We start from the raw sequence: 9,410 nt of genomic DNA on the forward strand, positions 1-9,410 counted from the left end.
CGTTGACACTAATGAAGACTCAATGTTATCTCTTCAGAAGTGCCAGGCAAGCAAAACCCCCTTGCTCATTCCGATACAATCCCACTCTCTCGCTCCTGCTCTCTTTTACTGCATTAGGACAACAGCGTTTCAAATGTTACATGTTGCGGTAGTTGAACCCCTTTATCCTCTGCATGACCTGTCATTGCCACAGTAAATAGATGAAACCCACTAGCATGAGTAGGAGTTGTTTGAGCCCTGATGTGCCTACTCATTCATGCTTGTTGTCATGCCTGCTATTGCTTAGAGTTGTGTCAGGTCTGATTCATCGGGGATGAATTGTAAGTGGTGAACATGTCCTACTGTGTGAGAGCTAAGTGTGTGAACACGATTTGGTAAAGGTAGCGTTGAGAGGCCATGTAGGAGTACATGGTGGGTTGTCTCATTGAAACCGTCCCCAGGAACTGAGTTCTGTGTTTGTGATCCATGAACAGTTACTACCACACATTGGGTTCCGGTAACTCGACCCCTCTCGACTTATTAATCAACTTGATCTCTGTCCAGGAGTTGCAACTAGTTTCTGGTGTTTGTTGGTAGTGTTAGTAGTCTACCAAGTGGCACCCGGTACAGGTGGGCTTGGGACAGACTAGGCACACGTGGCCTGGTGTACCGAGTGGCACCCGGATGGTGGGCTCGGGAACCCTGCACACATCGTTTGGGGCCGTGAGCGACACCCCGGCCGGATCTCCTTGCGGATGGAACCCGAATAGGTGATAAACCTGGACGAGAGACTTGTGTGGTTAGTCAGGTCGTGGCCGACTCCCTCGCCAGGCTTCCGCTTGAAGGTTGCCGAGGTACACGATGTGTACGTGGTGGTAAGTGGCGAGAGCGTGTGTGACGAAGTACAGCCCTGCAGGGTTAATATGATCTATTCGAATAGTCGTGTCCGCGGTAAAGGACTTCTGGGTTGCCTGTACAGTTCATAGACAAGTGAAAGTGGATACTCTAAAATGCGCAAGATAAGCGTGAGTGCTATGGATGGCGTTCTCGTAGGGAGACGGGAGCGGATCCATAGTGGTGTATTGATATGGTGAATTTGTGGACTCGTGTGCGCCACCTCAAAAGAGTTACTTGCAGTCGTAGTTCAGGATAGCCACCGAGTCAAAGCTGGCTTGCTGCAGTTAAACTCCACCACCCCCTTTGTTTATACCGATGCATCTGTAGCTAGTTCTGATGTAAGTCTTGCTGGGTACATTTGTACTAACGTTTGCCTATTTTATGTTTTGCAGAGAGACGTCAGTCTCGCTAGTAGTTCCGTGTGGACTTCGACGTTTAGCTTGATACCTTAGCTACGATATTGTGCCCTCGGCAGGATCTGGTAGATAGTCAGGCTTCTCAGCCTTTTTCATTTGTAGATGTCTGTACTCAGACATGTTAAGCTTCCGCATGTGTTTTGATTTGTATGCTCTGAATGTTGGGTCATGAGACCCATGTTTGTAATATCTGGCTCTTCGGAGCCTAATGAATAAATACTCTGAGTCGTAGAGTCTTGTTGTGATGCCATGTTGTATTTGCACATATCGAGCATATTGTGTGTATGATTGAAATGCTTGGTATGTGTGGGATCCGACAATCTAGTTGTCTATCCTTAGCAGCCTCTCTTATGGGGAAATGTAGTCTAGTGCCTCCTTGAGCCATAGTAGTCCGCTACAGTCCGGTTCACCGGAGTCCTGCTAGCCCAGCACTACTGCTCTTGACACTTGACTGGCCGGCATGTGTTTCATATCGTTCCTGTGTCTGTCCCTTCGGGGAAATGTCACGCGGTGACATCCAGAGTCCTGCCTAGCCTACTACAGCCCGGGTTCCCGGAGTCCTGTTAGCCCAGTGCTACAGCCCGGATTCGCACGCTGCTGACCGACACGTTCGATGTTGATTCATGTATGCCTGTCCCCATACGTTAGTGCCGCTTTGGGTTCACGACTAGCCATGTTGGCCCAGGTTCTCTGTCATATGGATGCTAGCGACATTGTCATATACGTGAGCCAAAAGGCGCAAACGGTCCCGGGCCATGGTAAGGCGACACCCGTGGGAGTACCGTGCGTGAGGCCGCAAGGTGATATGAGGTGTTACAGGCTAGATCGGTGTGACTTGGAATCGGGGTCCTGACATGGCCCATGGTGAGGCCACCCTCAACGCCCCTCCGTTTTTTCCTTCTGTTGGGCCAGATCTCAATTTCGGCCCGCGTACGTTTTTTTCCAGATCTGCGAATTTTCTAATTAACCAGGAAATTACTGTTTTACAGAGAAGTCCTTGCACATCATGCATATAATAACTCATTAACCGTGCATCGGTTTAAAATGTTTTAAATATGTAAATTTCTTAGAATTTTATCTAGTTTCATATTATGCCTTTTTCATCCATGTTAAAATGTTTAAAATGCTGTTTGCTTTTAATTTGCTTAATGCCATGCTAAAATGATTTATTTCATAACTAATTAACCGTAGCTCTGAATTTAATAAACTTTATATGTAAATGGGGTGGAATAATGCATAGATTGACATGGTGTACTTATTTTCCATGCTTAATACCTCTAAAATTGTGTATAGGGCAGAACAGTACCATAACCAAAATATGCATATGATGATTTTTCGGAATTGTTGTTTGTTGTTCCGGCCTCATTTAAACTTGCCTAAATAGTTAGTTTATTTATGTTTCACCCTCTTTCAATGTTTAATAACATTTAATATTGTTGGGTACATAAACAAGAGCGAACTAAATAATTGATGTGGTGTTTCATCAATATGCAACTCGTTGCATATTGAGCTCCACTTAACTTGTAGTATTGTTTGTGCACTTTGACATGCCATGCCTCATTAAACTGGACATGCATCATACTTGATTGTGCATCATGCCATGTTTATGTGATGGTTGTTTACCATGTAGCTTGCTTCTTTCCGGTTTGCTTCTCTCGCTAGCTTCGGTTTCGTTCCAGAGTTGTGAGGATTCGTTCGACTACGTTGGTTCGTCTACTTCATGGATTCGTTCTTCTTCCTAGTGGGATTTCAGGCAAGATGACCATTACCCTCGATATCACCTCTATCTTTGCTTTCCTAGTTGTTCGCTCTATCGCTATGTTGCGCTACCTACCACTTGTTTTTCATGCCTCCCATATTGCCACGTCAAGCCTCTAACCCACCTTCCTAGCAAACCGTTGTTTGGCTATGTTACCGCTTTGCTCAGCCCCTCTTATAGCGTTGCTAGTTGCAGGTGAAGTTGAAGATTGCTCAATGTTGGAACATGGATATGTTGGGATATCACAATCTCTCTTATTTAATTAATGCATCTATATACTTGGTAAAGGGTGGAAGGCTCGGCCTTATGCCCGGTGTTTTGTTCCACTCTTGCCGCCCTAGTTTCCGATATACCGGTGTTATGTTCCTTGATTTTGCGTTTCTTACGCGGTTGGGGTTATGGGACCCCCTTGACAGTTCGCTTTGAATAAAGCTCCTCCAGCAAGGCCCAACCTTGGTTTTACATTTGCCCCACCTAAGCCTTTCCCTTGGGTTTTCGCGAGCCCGAGGGTTATCTTATTTTACCCCCACGGGCCAGTGCTCGTCGTGAGTGTTGGTCCAACCTGTCAACCGCCAGTGGCCACCAGGGACAACTCTGGGCTCGCCTATCGGAAGTTTGGACAATCCGGTCCGCCCTGAGAACGAGATATGTGCAGCTCCTATCGGGATTTGTCGGCACAGTCGGGTGGTCTTGCTGGTCTTGTTTTACCATTGTCGAAATGTCTTGTAACCGGGATTCTGAGACTGATCGGGTCTTTCCGGGAGAAGGAATATCCTTCACTGATCGTGAGAGCTTGTGATGGGCTAAGTTGGGACACCCCTGTAGGGTATTATCTTTCGAAAGCCGTGCCCGCGGTTATGGGGCAGATGGGAATTTATTAATGTCCGGTTGTAGAGAACTTGACACTTGACTTAATTAAAATGCATAAACCGCGTGTGTAGCCGTGATGGTCTCTTCTCGGCGGTGTCCGGGAAGTGAACACGGTTTTGGGTTATGCTTGAACGTAAGTAGTTTAAGGATCACTTCTTGATCACTTCCAGCTTCTCGACCATTGCGTAGCTTCTCTTATCGCTCTTATTTGCGTATGTTAGCCACCATATTTGCTTAGTGCTTGTTGCAGCTCCACCTCTTTACCCTATCCTACCCATAAGCTTAAATAGTCTTGATCTCGCGGGTTTTGAGATTGCTGAGTCCTCGTGACTCACAGATACTACCAAACAGTTGCAGGTGGCGATGTTACCAGTGTAGGTGACGCATCCGAGCTCAAGTGGGAGTTCGACGAGGACCTTGTTCGTTACTATGTTTCATTTCCTGATGATCAGTAGTGGTGCCCAGTTTGGGACGATCGGGGATCTAGCATTTGGTGTTATCCTCTTTTCATTTGGTTTTGACTGTAGTCGGTCTATGTGTGTACTCTAAATGATGTATGTTTAACTCATGTATTGTGTGAAGTGGCGATTGTAAGCCAACTCTTTATCCCATTCTTGTTCATTACATGGGATTTTGTGAAGATGACCCTTCTTGCGACAATGTCACCATGCGGTTATCCCTCTAAGTCGTGCCTCGACACGTGGGAGACATAGCCGCATCGTGGGTGTTACATGCTGGAGCATCTTCTTGCGGCCGCTGGACCTCCTGGCAGCTTTCTTTTTCACGTGCGGGCACCCTGCGCGGCGGGTCGCGCCGCAGGGCCGCACGCCTTGGTCTGAGGGCGACGTCTTGACGGGGAGGTGGCGGGGGTGCTCCATGGGATACGTCGCCCACGGCAGGCGGCGGGTGAGGCAGCGAGAGAGACGGTGCAAGAGAGCCCCCAGTAGCACTGACGAGCTCAGCGATGCGGTCCAGCCAGTTTTCCTAGAAGTCGTCGATGGGGCAGTACAGCAGGAGCTCGCGTGCCATGAGCAGTGCGGCCTGCGTGTCTGCCGGCCCACGATGTGCGTGAGATGACGAACCAGCCGGAGTCAGCGAAGGGATGGCCATGCGTCCATCACGCTGCACAGAGGGGTGCAGTGACGAAGCATGCTGCTCGTGCCCCGCCGGGCCGGTGGCGGCATTGGCAGCAGGCGGTGGAGAACGACGGGGAGGCCTGCCAGCAAGCGCCGTCTGGGCGAGGCGAGCGGCGAGGGTGGCCCGACGCTCAGCACGGGCTCGACGGGCGTCAGCCATAGAAGCGGTTGAGCGGTGGCGAGTCGACCAACGGAAGGGAGGCTCCTACGCACCCCTACCCGGTGCGCCAAATGTTGGATTCAGGGTTCCGCAGACCCTTGAGAGGTTCAAACTCTGGTGTGCATGCGAAGAACTCGTCCTCCCCAGTCTGCCTGCTCACCCAATCCACGGCCTAGCTAGACGAACCCAATGAACAAGAGAGACAGCAGTTTATCCTAGTTCGGGCCACCTTGCGGTGTAATACCCTACTCCAGCTTGGTGGTGGATTGCCTCGAGGGGCTGGATGAACTAGTGAAGTGGTTGAACAGCCTCAGGAGGTGAGGTGTTCTTTGGCTCGATGAGCTGGTGGATCTGATGGGTGGTCTGAATGATCCGTCCTCTCTATGGTGGTGGCTATGTCCTATTTATAGTGGCCTGGGTCCTCTTCCCAAATGTAGGCGGGAAGGGATCCCACAACGGACAAATTCAAAGGGAGACAACTAGTACAAGTTATTCTGACAAAAGTAGTCTTCGCTTGCAAAGGCGTTTGGCGGTGACGCCGCGGTGGGCTCCGTGATGACCTCCGTCCTGCCGTCCCGGTGGTCTTGGTCTTGTTGCACCGGAATGGAAACCTTTGCCTGATTCCTCCGGACTCCGCGCCTACGCTTGCCTCCTTAGAACCAAAGTGGAAACTGGTACACTGCAACCGCTGGCGCCCACCTAGCCTTGGTCGTCATGGCTCATGTCATATGAACCTCGCGAGATGCAGCTTGTATAGATATCTCCGCTCCTCGGGAGCCAGCCTGGGGAGGCCGCCCCCAAGGAGGTCTTGGTGTCGCCTGCCTCGCGAGGCTTGGCCCCTCGCGAGGGTCTTGGGTTGTTGTTGAAGCTGGGCCGTACCGGGCCGTTGACGGAGCCACACCATGGGCCGCAGGTAGGCAAGTCTGGGTACCCCCGTTCCTAGAATCCCAACAAAGAGGACGCAAGTTCGAGGAGGAGAAGAAGCAGAAGGCAAGCGCACAGCGGGGCAATGATGGCTCGGGGGCATGCACCACACAGTTTTCAAGTCGGGCAGTTGTCGAGGCGACGTGGGGAAGTGGAGACACCCACGTCCCATCAAGCGCCACGCGTCAGCCTGGCCCGCAAGTGATTGGGGCCCGCAGCGCTTCGCCCTTGCCCTTTGGCTTCGCCTCGAAGCCAAGTCCAAGTGCGCCTTGGGCCCGGGGGCTAGTGTCGTTGTTCTGGGAACTAGGGTACCCAGACTTGCCTACCTGTGGCCCACAGCGTGGCTCACTCGGCGGCCTGGTATGGCCCATCTACAAGGCCACCAAGACAAGACCCTCGTGAGGCGGACGACACCAAGATCTCCTCAAGGAGCGGCCTCCCCAGGCGGCCTCCTGAGGAGCGGAGATTTCTATGCAGGTACCCAGCCTCATGAGGCTATCATGACGCATGTCATAACGACGAAGGCAGGCAGGCGCCAGCGGGCGCAGAGGAGGCAGTTTCCTCTTTGGTGCTAAGGAGGCAAGGACAAGCGTGGGTTCCCGAGGAATCTGGCACATGTTTCCATTCCAGTGCAACGAGACCAAGGCCGCCAACACAGCAGGACATATGTCATCGCCGAGCCCACCGCTGCGTCACGACCAGAAGCTTTGCAGGGGAAGACCACGTTTCATCAGGATAAGATGTGCTACTTGTCCCCTTTCAAATTGGCCAATGTGGGATCCCTTCCCACCTACGTTTTGGGGGGGGGGAAGGACCGAGGCCACTATAACTATAGGTTAGCCACCACCGTAGAAGGGGTCGACTCATTCCCTCACCCCTTGAACCTCGCGAGGTTGTTCATCCCTTGTACTGGTTCATCCTCAGCCCCTCGTGAGGCCAATCCAGCACAAAGCAGGAGTAGGGTCTTACACCGCAAGGTGGCCCGAACCTGGGTAAACTATCGTGTTCATCTTATTCCTCGTTCGTGCGAATCGAGCTAGGCCGTGGGGCTACGAGCTAGTAGGATGGATAGGTTGAGTTCTTCGCACATGCCCCAGAGTTCGAACCTTTCTTGGGTCTGCAGAATCCTGAATCCGACAATCAATCTTATCTGTGATAAGCAGAACATTGATGTTTGCAACGGTCTTTATGAATTAGATGACGTCACACTCAATGAACAATCATTGGTTTATGAAATGCCCGCTTCTCACCGCCCTGGCCCACCAAAAGCTTCTCTATCGTGCGCTACCTGCGTCGGGTCACTCGCATGCATGCCAGGTACCGAACAAGCCCACACGTCAGTGGAAGAACGGCGCAGTGTCGTATGTCAGAGTCGAGGGCACCGCTCGCTGCACGCCCCGCTGAACACGCCTCCTTATCGCATTCAAACGCCTCCATGAAACTCATGTGGAATAAGAGAAACCCACTCTGGACACACGTCCGTTCATGACCGGGCCGACATTAAACGCAACGCCGGCCTAGCTCCTCCCGTGCGCCGTCTATTTAATCCCCTATTTAAACGAGGCAAGACGCCGACCAAGAATCGCACACCTCCGCCGCTCCCCTATCTCCTCCTTCACCATTTTCTCCACTCTAACAATGGCTTACGAAGAGTAGTTATCCGGCATCCAAGCAGGCTGGGTGGCCCACCGAGCCCGCCGGATACGAGCTATGCAGCTCGCTGATCCACCTCCCTCCCCTCGCCCAACGGAGCCAGTTGCCGTCCCAAGCAGGCGTGTGGTTCAACAACTCGCCGCTCCAAGCCAGCTCGACGAGGAGCGGCGAGCTACTCCACGCCAGAACGGCAGGGAGCACGTGCGTCGTCGCTACTGTCCACGCCACCGCCTCGTACCGCACCCCCCGTGTCTGCGACCGTGTCTCCCGTGTCTGTGGCCAAGACTCCCATGCCTGGGGCCGCGCTATGCAAGCACAAACAGAAGCCGGGTGCGCGGAGAGCGACGAGTCAGTGGCCAACGCCTCCGCGTCCGCCGCCATCATTGAGGAGAAGTAGAACACGGGAGGCCGTCGCCGCTTGGGTCCCATGAAGGCCACCGCCGAGGCGACGCCGGTGTACACAAGTGTCTTGCCAGATCCTTCTGTTGCGAGGACCTTCGTCGACCCGCATGGGCTCCATAGAAGCAGAGAAGCCCCCTTCAGACTCCATCTTGGGCATCAGTCAACGATGTCAGTTGAGCGATGGGGCTCCCGGCGGTCCGATGATCGTGCTGTCGGACATGAGGAAGACAAATGGATCCGCGGGCGACCATTTAGGCTTGGTATTATTATACTTGTTCAGGAGTAGCACCGCTTAGTTGATTTGAATTTAATGAAATCCGTCATGTTTATATGAAAATCTGGTATTTTATAGGAATTCCGTCATTGTTTATATGAAATATCGCTGTGTTTGCATGAATTTCGTCCGGTTGGTTGAGTTGCTGTCAGAATGTGTGCGGCTACGGTTGGATGGCATAATTGGCGGGTCGCCGATCAGTCTGCCACCGGCTCCGGCGGCGAGGTGGGACAAAAAAAGGACAGCTCGTGCGAGCTCGTCTCCAACGCGCGTGCTGCAGGATGCATGAGCACCGGAGCTCTTCCTCATTCATCAGTGGCAAAGGCACAGGTGGACAAAAGGGTTGCCAATATTTTGGCTACCCTAGGCAAGATCCAAACAGCCCCTTCCAGCCCCACCCCTCCGAGCACATTCAAATCCCTCATTCGCCATGAAATTTCGCCATGTGTTGTTTTCATGGATATTTTGCTGTGTGAAAACAAATTTAAATATGAACAAATAATCGGTGTCCGCGGTATTCTGCCGGGACATAGTTGGATGGCCTCATAGTAGTAGTAGTGTAGAGTACTAGTACTACTAGATAGTGAGTGTTTACTACTATATCATGTACTCCCTCCGTTGCCAAATATTTGTCTTTCTAGACATTTCAAATGGACTACAACATACGGATGTATGTAGACATATTTTATAGTGTAGATTCACTCACTTTGCTTCGTATGTAGTCACTTGTTGAAATCTCTAGAAAGACAAATATTTAGGAACCGAGGGAGTACGTACTAATTGCAACGCATGCATGTGTTAATTAGCAGTATAATGACCACGTACGCATTTGATGGTAAGATTTGTGTAAGTTGGATGTCATATTATTGCTCTAACATGTGATCAAAGTTAGCCTCTAAAATGCATTTTAGACCCTATATGGATTGAGGGAGTACATGCA

This window comes from Aegilops tauschii, chromosome 7 (genome assembly GCF_002575655.3).
Source record: "Aegilops tauschii subsp. strangulata cultivar AL8/78 chromosome 7, Aet v6.0, whole genome shotgun sequence".
Taxonomy (NCBI): Eukaryota; Viridiplantae; Streptophyta; class Magnoliopsida; order Poales; family Poaceae; genus Aegilops; species Aegilops tauschii.